The sequence below is a fragment of the Bombina bombina genome, chromosome 1, assembly GCF_027579735.1.
Source record: "Bombina bombina isolate aBomBom1 chromosome 1, aBomBom1.pri, whole genome shotgun sequence".
Classification (NCBI taxonomy): domain Eukaryota; kingdom Metazoa; phylum Chordata; class Amphibia; order Anura; family Bombinatoridae; genus Bombina; species Bombina bombina.
Window position 1 is genome coordinate 718,412,128 of NC_069499.1, and position 10,716 is coordinate 718,422,843.

Genomic DNA, 10,716 nt, shown 5'->3' on the forward strand with positions numbered 1-10,716 from the left:
TTGGTGTTAGAATTGAGAACTACGTTTGCCCCTGGTTTGAACTGAGAATGTCTGCAACGTCAGAGCTCTAGAAAAGTGCTGCCATGTTCCAGCACAGCGTGGCCCTGCCCCTGATTCACTTTTAAGTTTTTAATACATTGTACCAACATATTTGTTTAGATATGAAATGTATTTTCTATTGTTTTTAAGATTTATGCTTCATGTGAGTAAGTGTTCTTTTATATATTGGTCAATGTTTTTTATGCTTAGTTAGTATATAGTTAAACACTCCCACATAATCATCTGTGGGTAATATCACTTTAAGGACTGCATATATAAGTCAGAGGTTAGGTGATTTAAAACCATCCGACTTCCCTTTACCTCTTGAAAAACCCAGACCGCTGATCGGGAGAAATGCATTTAGTTCACGTGCCGGACACTCCAGGGCCTATGTGAATTGTACAAACTCTCAACATTCCGTAGGGTATTTTTCTTCACTCAAGCCTCCACATCGCTTACTGCTTACCGCAGAACCATACACCGAGGCACTGTTTTTACTTATCTCTAGTAAGTGCAATCATTTGTTTGGTGTACTCTTAAATTAATAAATTATCTTGAGTCGGAGCTGCGCTTTGTCTTGTCTTTTGCACAGATTTTTGTCTTCACCAAAACAGGAAAAGTTTGGTTCAAATTCAGCAGCGCTCAGGACTCTCATAGACTTATAAGAAAGTCTTGTGTTCCCACTATGGTGGTACCCTATGAACTATTTCTTCCACATACTAGCTGGTAATCATATATATGTTTTGTAAATTTTATCATATTATTGGTATATGTTTAATTGCCTGTGCTTCATTTGATGTACAACATTGGTTAACCCATTCATCTGAACACACAGGTTTGCACTTACATCTGGGGAATGGGCAATGAAGGCGTTATCTAACATTAAAGGGACACTGAACCCAAAAATTTTCTTTCGTGATTCAGATAGAGCATGGATTTTTAGCAACTTTCTAATTTACTCCTATTATCAAATGTTCTCCATTCTCTTGCTATTTTAATTTGAAATGCAAGAATCTAAGTTTAGATGCCGGCCCATTTTTGGTGAACAACCTGGGTTGTTCTTGCTGATTGGTGGATAAATTCATCCACCAATAAAAAATTGCTGTCCAGAGTACTGAAGCAAAAAAAAAAGCTTAGATGACTTCTTTTTCAAATAAAGATAGCTAGAGAACGAAGAAAAATTGCTAATAGGAGTAAATTAGAAAGTTGCTTAAAATTGCATGATCTATCTGAATCACAAAAGAAAAAAATTGGGTTCAGTGTCCCTTTAACAATTTTAGTGTTGACTGTCCCTTTAAGAACTATGTAATCAATTCAAGGATCCTTCTTACAAACAAAGAATATGCCTGGTTTAGCAGATGACTTGGAGGGCCGGATGAAACCCATTTCTAGATTTTCACCTATATACTTTTAACACTTGAAGCTCTGATTCAGATAAAGAATGATAAAGGTTGATTGGGCAATCATAATCCTGATGGGGAGGATTTCACCACTTTTTTTCTCAGACATCTTGGAATTCTTGGTACATTACGGGAATTGATGAAGGAATCTCTGGAACAAATGTTGGAAGCTAAACAATGATTAAGACAAATTGAGACTTGAAGTGCACAGTACCATTCTCCCAATAAATTAAAGGGTTGTATCTCTGTAGCCAATGAAGACCAAGAGTAAGGAAAATACAGGGGATGGTACCGAAGTTAGAGTCCCATAATCACATATAAGTACATAGTTTCCTCTGCAATTGGCCTGGTTTTAGAAACTCCATCTATGATTTGAATATGGACTGGACATTTCTTATGAAGACAGGGTATTGGCATTTTTTTTTAGCTAGGTGAGTATCCATGAAACAAACCTCTGGCACTGGAACTAGTCATGCCAGGAGACTAACAGAAGTCTTATTCCATTGTAATGAGGATTAATCAGGATTAGAGTGTCTTGGTTTCTATTCAGTAGACAGAAGTGGCTTACCTCTTGGAGGTTTGGGCTTAGCTATGCATTCTCAAACGTTATGATAAGGATTTCCACAATTCAAACACAAATTCAAAGATCTACATTTCTTTTCGGAATCAGAAAGATGACCATGGGTACCTATCTGCATAGGCTCCTCTGTAGAAGTAGTAGCTGGAACAGTAGGAGAACTGTAAGTGGGTCATCTGTGTGGGGAGTTATGAGAAGCTGCTTTCTCAAATCGTCTCTTTCTGAGGTGACAATCAATTTAGGTATATAGTCAAATTAGGATTTCCAAAGTGGCAGGAACTCCAACCCATGCAATTTCATCTTTCAATAGGCCCAATCTAAATAGATCCAAAAGAGCAGCTTCATTACAGGAAGTCTTCATGGTCAAAACACAGAAATTAGTAATATATTCAGGCCTCAGGTTAAACAGGGACAAGATATGCAGGCCTTAGATTATGCAGAAACAGGATGCAGACCTCAAGTTATGCAAAAAACAGGCCTCAGCTTACAAAAGGTCAGGATGCAGTCCTTAGGCTATACAGGAATGTAGACCTTAAATTACACTGGAGCAATATGCAGGCTTCAGGTTACACAGGAACAAGATGCTGGCCTTGTGACTCACAGGCTAAGATTGCAGACCTTATTACTCACAAGTTGGATACTGCAGGATCCTGGATAACAGACTGGATATGGAATACCAGGCTGAATACTGTAGCATACTGAATACAAAGCAGGATCCTGGATACAAGGCTGGACTAGATAGTACACTGTTTTTTTTTGCAACCAATGACTGATAGGTTGAGTGAGATTATATTGGAACCTTCACAGCTGAAGCCACTTAGCTGGAGGGTCCAGTAATTAGATGCTGCCCTTTTCAATGAAACTAAGACAGAGTGGCATCTGCATTACAAGCCGAAGCTGAAACCTACCACTGGAACTGGGCTTGGGTAAGTACCAAATCCTTAAAGAATGTGAGACATAATCCTTCTTAGTCACCAGTAAAACAAGTTCAACAATGAGCTTTCTATGCAAACGATTGTCCCTAGAGATAATGCTCAAATCATGGCCTGTTTGAATCTAATTTTTAAATTCCTGCATTTCTTTACTTTAAAGGAAGCTGATCTATGGAAAGCTTAAAATATTCTAGCCTACAATATTTCCCTCTCAACTTTCAAGATTGAGGCAGTAATTATAAAAGTACTTTTAACTAAAGAATATCATGTTGTCGAAATGGAAACACAAAATGAAACATAAACGGAGCAATAAAAAGGATTCATTCCATTCTTTTTTTCAGCACCTTGAACTACAGATAATGGGTATCGATCACTGATATGTAAAATGGGTAATTCGGGTTAATGGAATCTGTGTGTGTGTTTTGCAATTGGATAGAGTGGTGTTTCTAATAAGTGCTAATTTGAATGCCATTTTTATATGGTCATGATGAATATCCTGCACGTTTGCTCAGTGATGTTTTCAAAATGTAATATTTTAAAATTAATTTAAGGGAAAGTAAACAGCTTGATATTTTTATATGTAAAAAAAAGTTATGCGTGGGGGGACTTCCGGTGGGCGGGCGAACTGACTGGCCGCAAGACAGAGGAGCTCCGCCAAACCTCTTGCTTAAACTATTACGGCAGTCAGCAAAGGAACCCGAGCACAATATTTAGCCTTAACAGGTGATTACTGCACCTTGCCTGGCATCTTAACTTGTAGAAGCCCCCAAGAACGGCTTCCCCACCGGGAACCTGCGGACCGCGGAAAAGAGCCGCGCCTGAGAGCGGCGGAATACAAGAGCCTTGCGACCGGTGACAGGGTCTTTGGCTCCACTTTACCTGCCCCAGCAAAAGTTGCAGAGGAGATCCCGACCTGCATCACAGCGGTGAGCTAAAAAAGAAAGGGGAACACACGCACTGCCTTTTGGAGCGGCCGCCATTTTGCCCCACACAGCCTACGCAGCTTCACTCATTTCTCTAGCTGGGCAATCCAGAGGCTACAGCACACTACAGGGTGCACTTGAAGGTACTTTCGCACCATTATAGACTTTGTGGGGTTGGGGTGGAGGGCCACAAACAGGGCCGCTGGGGACGTCTTATCCCTGGAGACAGGCCTGACTGGAGCGCTCCATAACAAGCGCTGCTAAAGCGGCAGGAACAACTATACACCTAAGGTCCTCCCCATACCTACTAGCACTGCTGCCATCACTCTGCTGCATACTCCATCCCCAGCAGCCAACCAAGGCCCTCACATAAGCAATAAAGCCTGACGCTCCCAGCCACGCTGCCCTACACCTTATTTCCCCTAACGCTGTTAGTGCGGCAACAGCAGGACACAGGACTGAGACCAGCACCTTGCTTTATAGTTATTAACCCCTCTTGAGACAACTGAAATTTGCAATTTCACAGCTGGGACACTTTAAAGTACACCTACAGCACGCTGTTGCGGGTTAACACGCTCACCAGCCTACCTGAGACTTAGGGTAGAAACCTGCACCCACGTGGCCTAGTCTTCAGACCTCAGACCTCCTTAAGACTGCAGAGCATACCAGCAATCTGACCCAACAAACAATAAGTAGTAGCCTTCCACACTGCATCTGATAGCTGAAGATCACTAGCTTCTCTAAAACAGCAATATTAGTAGTCAGCGCACCCAGGTAGGTAAAGAAATACGTAGAGAAATAGTATTTGATCCAACTCTTTTATTTGTAACGAGTCACATTACAAGTGTATAGGCATCAAAAATAATACGGCTGGCAGCTCAGGTCAGGTTAGGAAAAACAAAAAAGGTCAGACGCGTTTCCTAGTGCATTAAGCACGTTATCAGCATTAGCTCCTTAGCTCCTCAGTGACCATTAATGTGCACCCATAATTCCAAGGTTTATATGCACAGGTAAACTCCTCCTGGGTAATTGCCTAACCAATTATGTGTAAGCAACAGTGCAAATATGGGAAAAATGCACATATAGGAAAAATTGGGTGCACATTAGGGGGATTGTGAGAAATAACACGCTCAGTATGCTACAGTCCCTAAAATAAAAATAGTCAAAAATGACTGCATGTATATATATATTACTTAATATCTATAATATGCTGAAAATATTTGGGATCTGTGCAGTATTAGCATGTATATAATTATTTGCAAAAAAACAACAATTAAAGACACATTTCATTAAATGCAGAATGTGATGAAAAATTTAAAGGTACAGCAATGAACAATTAAATTTGAAAAGTTGAAAACGGTTTTGAAAAAATAAAAATAATAAAAATAAAAAGATATACATAAATAAAGATTCAAATCAGGCTTAATATTGATCCACATACAGCTTAACATCCCACTCTGAGTTAAGACCAATTGGCATTCGAGTATCCAAATGAAAAATCCAAAAAACCTCTCTTTTACTGAGGGTTATCCCTCTATTACCCCCTCTGGGGTGTCTCGGGATACATTGGATACCCTGGAATGTCAAGAGGGAAATGTCAGAGTTATGACATTTTTTGAAATGCAAAGATATTGGGGTAGTGGACTCAGGGTCCTCTATAGAGCGTAAATGCTCAAGAAAGCGATCTTTCAAGGCTCGTGTAGTTTGACCTACGTATTGCCTTGAACAACCCTTGCATGTCAAAAGATAGATGACATAACAAGAATTACAAGTCATGTGTTCCCGAATTTGAAAACTCTTGTCATTAGCAGAAGATACAAAGCTTGTCCCAAAAGAGGCATGAGAACAAGATTTGCACCTCCCGCTCTTACATTTGAAAAACCCTGGCTTAATTGAAAGCCAATTTTGTGTATGTGGTACTCGTGGCAACATGGAGGGAGAGAGAAGATTCCCTAAAGTTGGTAATTTGCGTGACACAAAGCATGTGCCATCTCTTATAATGCTTTTAAGGCTCTCATCGGTATCTAAAATTGGTAAAGCTCTCCTTACTATATCACAGATTTGCCCAAATTCAACACTATACGTAGTGATGAACTTGAGTTTATTGAATCCACTCATTTTGGTAGATTTTTCTGATTGAAAAAAAGTTTTCCTGTCAAACTGATCCACTTCCTGTTTGGTCCGTTCAAGAAGGTCCTTAGAATAACCTCTCTCAATAAGTCTGGCTGTTAGTTCTGCAGAAAATTTTGAATAAGTCTGTGGATTGCTACAATTACGTTTGACCCTGATATATTGGGACTTGGGTATGGAATTTATGGTATGTCTGGGATGACATGACCGGGCATTCAAAATAGTATTTCCAGCACTGGATTTGCGAAACAATTGTGTTTCTATAGTGGAGGTATGTAGATTAGCACATAGTTCGATGTCAAGAAATGAAATCGAAGATGCATTTACCTCCATAGTGAATTTAAGATTCAACAAATTGTCCTGGAGATAGATTTGAAACTGTTCAAGAAGATCCATTGGGCCCTTCCAGATAAGAAGGATGTCGTCAATGTACCGACCATAATATTGAATAAAATGTCTGAAGGGGTTTCTATCTCCATAGACGTGGGACAGCTCCCACCAACCCATATAAAGGTTGGCATAGGAGGGGGCAAATTTGGCCCCCATAGCCGTCCCACGCCTCTGGAGATAGAACTCCCCCTCAAACAAGAAAAAATTTCGTGTCAACAAATATTCCACAGCAGTCTTGATGAACAGCTTCAAAGCCTCATCATAGTTTGAAAAAATATTCAGAAAAAATTCAATTGCTTGTATGCCCTGTTGATGTGGTATACAAGTATACAGTGAGGACACGTCAATGGTAACAAAGGTAAATTCTTTATGCCATTGAATGCTTTCAACCTGGCTAATAACATCTGACGTGTCCTTAATGTAACTTGTAAGATTCAATACAAATAGTGCCATTGAAGTTTTTCAAAAAACAGTTGAACAAGAGTTAAAGAAATTGTCTGGTAGGGCACTTAACCCCTATAAAGACAATTTGTCTAAGGCACAACATTCTGCCATTAAGCAACTACAGGCTAACTGTGAGTTAGTCATACGTAACTCTGATAAAGGGGGTAAGGTTGTTGTTTTGGATCGGCAGGCATACCTAACTGAGGCATATAGACAATTGTTGGACACTACAGTGTATGAAAAGCTCAAATTTAATCCCATTTTCTTTTATAAATCTGAGTTACGTAACATATTGGTTACAGCATTGAATGAGGGAATTATCAAACAATCTAACTTTGACTTTCTATACACTGAGCATCCGGTTATGGCCATTTTTCACTATTTGCCAAAGGTCCATAAGCAAGGTACCAACCCCCCAGGGAGACCCATAGTGGCAGGGATTGGATCCCTCAATGAACCACTTTCGGAACTCATTGATGGCTATCTTCAACCATTTGTATTGAATCTTACAAGTTACATTAAGGACACGTCAGATGTTATTAGCCAGGTTGAAAGCATTCAATGGCATAAAGAATTTACCTTTGTTACCATTGACGTGTCCTCACTGTATACTTGTATACCACATCAACAGGGCATACAAGCAATTGAATTTTTTCTGAATACTTTTTCAAACTATGATAAGGCTTTGAAGCTGTTCATCAAGACTGCTGTGGAATATTTGTTGACACACAATTTTTTCTTGTTTGAGGGGGAGTTCTATCTCCAGAGGCGTGGGACGGCTATGGGGGCCAAATTTGCCCCCTCCTATGCCAACCTTTATATGGGTTGGTGGGAGCTGTCCCACGTCTATGGAGATAGAAACCCCTTCAGACATTTTATTCAATATTATGGTCGGTACATTGACGACATCCTTCTTATCTGGAAGGGCCCAATGGATCTTCTTGAACAGTTTCAAATCTATCTCCAGGACAATTTGTTGAATCTTAAATTCACTATGGAGGTAAATGCATCTTCGATTTCATTTCTTGACATCGAACTATGTGCTAATCTACATACCTCCACTATAGAAACACAATTGTTTCGCAAATCCAGTGCTGGAAATACTATTTTGAATGCCCGGTCATGTCATCCCAGACATACCATAAATTCCATACCCAAGTCCCAATATATCAGGGTCAAACGTAATTGTAGCAATCCACAGACTTATTCAAAATTTTCTGCAGAACTAACAGCCAGACTTATTGAGAGAGGTTATTCTAAGGACCTTCTTGAACGGACCAAACAGGAAGTGGATCAGTTTGACAAGAAAACTTTTTTTCAATCAGAAAAATCTACCAAAATGAGTGGATTCAATAAACTCAAGTTCATCACTACGTATAGTGTTGAATTTGGGCAAATCTGTGATATAGTAAGGAGAGCTTTACCAATTTTAGATACCGATGAGAGCCTTAAAAGCATTATAAGAGATGGCACATGCTTTGTGTCACGCAAATTACCAACTTTAGGGAATCTTCTCTCTCCCTCCATGTTGCCACGAGTACCACATACACAAAATTGGCTTTCAATTAAGCCAGGGTTTTTCAAATGTGGGAGCGGGAGGTGCAAATCTTGTTCTCATGCCTCTTTTGGGACAAGCTTTGTATCTTCTGCTAATGACAAGAGTTTTCAAATTCGGGAACACATGACTTGTAATTCTTGTTATGTCATCTATCTTTTGACATGCAAGGGTTGTTCAAGGCAATACGTAGGTCAAACTACACGAGCCTTGAAAGATCGCTTTCTTGAGCATTTACGCTCTATAGAGGACCCTGAGTCCACTACCCCAATATCTTTGCATTTCAAAAAATGTCATAACTCTGACATTTCCCTCTTGACATTCCAGGGTATCCAATGTATCCCGAGACACCCCAGAGGGGGTAATAGAGAGATAACCCTCAGTAAAAGAGAGGTTTTTTGGATTTTTCATTTGGATACTCGAATGCCAATTGGTCTTAACTCAGAGTGGGATGTTAAGCTGTATGTGGATCAATATTAAGCCTGATTTGAATCTTTATTTATGTATATCTTTTTATTTTTATTATTTTTATTTTTTCAAAACTGTTTTCAACTTTTCAAATTTAATTGTTCATTGCTGTACCTTTAAATTTTTCATCACATTCTGCATCTAATGAAATGTGTCTTTAACCCCTTAATGACAGAGGACGTGCCAGGTACGTCATAGAAAAAACTTCCCTTAATGACAGCTGACGTACCTGGTACGTCCTCTGTTGTTTGTAGTGCTGGAAGCGATCTAGATCGCTTCCAGCTGCTTACAAGGTATTGTAGTGATGCCTCAATATTGAGGCATCACTACAATCCCCCATTTTACATACCGATGCAGAAAGGGCCACTCTGTGGCCCCATCTGCATCGGCTCTGTATGTTTTACAATTACTGCCTTAGTCGGTGCTGTTTTCAACTTGTATGCCATCACACTTTACAATACTAACCGATCTTGTATGTTTCCTGTTTGTTCCCGGTGTGGCGGTTGCGGCGGGGACGGGGTGTGTGCGCGTGTGCGCGCGTGTGCGCGCGCACACAAAATTTACAACAGCCCACACAAAAAAAAAAAAAGATCGATCTAGATGCAGTGGCATCTTTGTTCTGTAATAAGGGATCTGGGAGGGGGAGGGTTGAATATTATTTAGGGGGGCCAGCTACACTACAGCAAACATATATTTTTTATTAAAAAAGTTAAAAAAAAACTATTTTGGGGGGCAAATTGGGTACTGGCAGACAGCTGCCAGTACCCAAGATGGCGGCATATAGACAGAGGGGGAGGGTTAGAAAGATGTAAGGGGGGGATCAGGGAGGTTGTGGGGTAAGGGGGGATCTATCACTGCAGACTTTATGCCAAAAAATAAAAAAAATTAAAAAAAATATTTTTTATTTCAGTACTGGCAGACTTTCTGCCAGTACATAAGATGGCGGTGACAATTGTGAGGTGGGGAGGGAAGAGAGCTGTTTGAGGGGGGTCAGGGGGGGATCAGGGGGTGGGATGTGTCAGGTGGGAGGCTGATCTCTACACTAAAGCTAAAAATTAACCCCACAAGCTACCTAATTAACCCCTTAACTGCTGGGCATATTACAAGTGTGGTGCGCAGCAGTATTTAACGGCCTTATTATTACCAAAAAGCAACACCAAAGCCATATATGTCTGCTATTTCTGAACAAAGGGGATCCCAGAGAAGCATTTACAACCATTTGTGCCATAATGGCACAAGCTGTTTGTAAATAATTTCAGTGAGAAACCTAAAATTGTGAAAAATTTAAGTTTTTTTTTTTATTTGATCGTATTTGGCGGTGAAATGGTGGCATGAAATATACCAAAATGGGCCTATATCAATAATTTGGGTTGTCTACTACACTACACTAAAGCTAAAATTAAACCTAAAAGCTCCCTAATTAACCCCTTCACGGCTGGGCATAATACACGTGTGGTGTGCAGCGGCATTTAGCGGCCTTCTAATTACCAAAAAGCAACGCCAAATCCATATAGGTCTGCTAATTCTGAACAAAGGGGATCCCAGAGAAGTATTTACAACCATTTATGCCATAATTGCACAAGATGTTTGTAAATAAATTCAGCGAGAAACCTAATGTTAGTGAAAAAAATTGTGAAAAAGTCAACAATTTTTTTTATTTGATCGCATTTGGCGGTGAAATGGTGGCATGAAATATACCAAAATGGGTCTAGATCAATGCTTTGGGATGTCTTCTAAATATAAATATATACATGTCAAGGGATATTCAGGGATTCCTGAAAGATATCAGTGTTCCAATGTAACTAGCGCTAATTTTGAAAAAAAGTGGTTTGGAAATAGCAAAGTGCTACTTGTATTT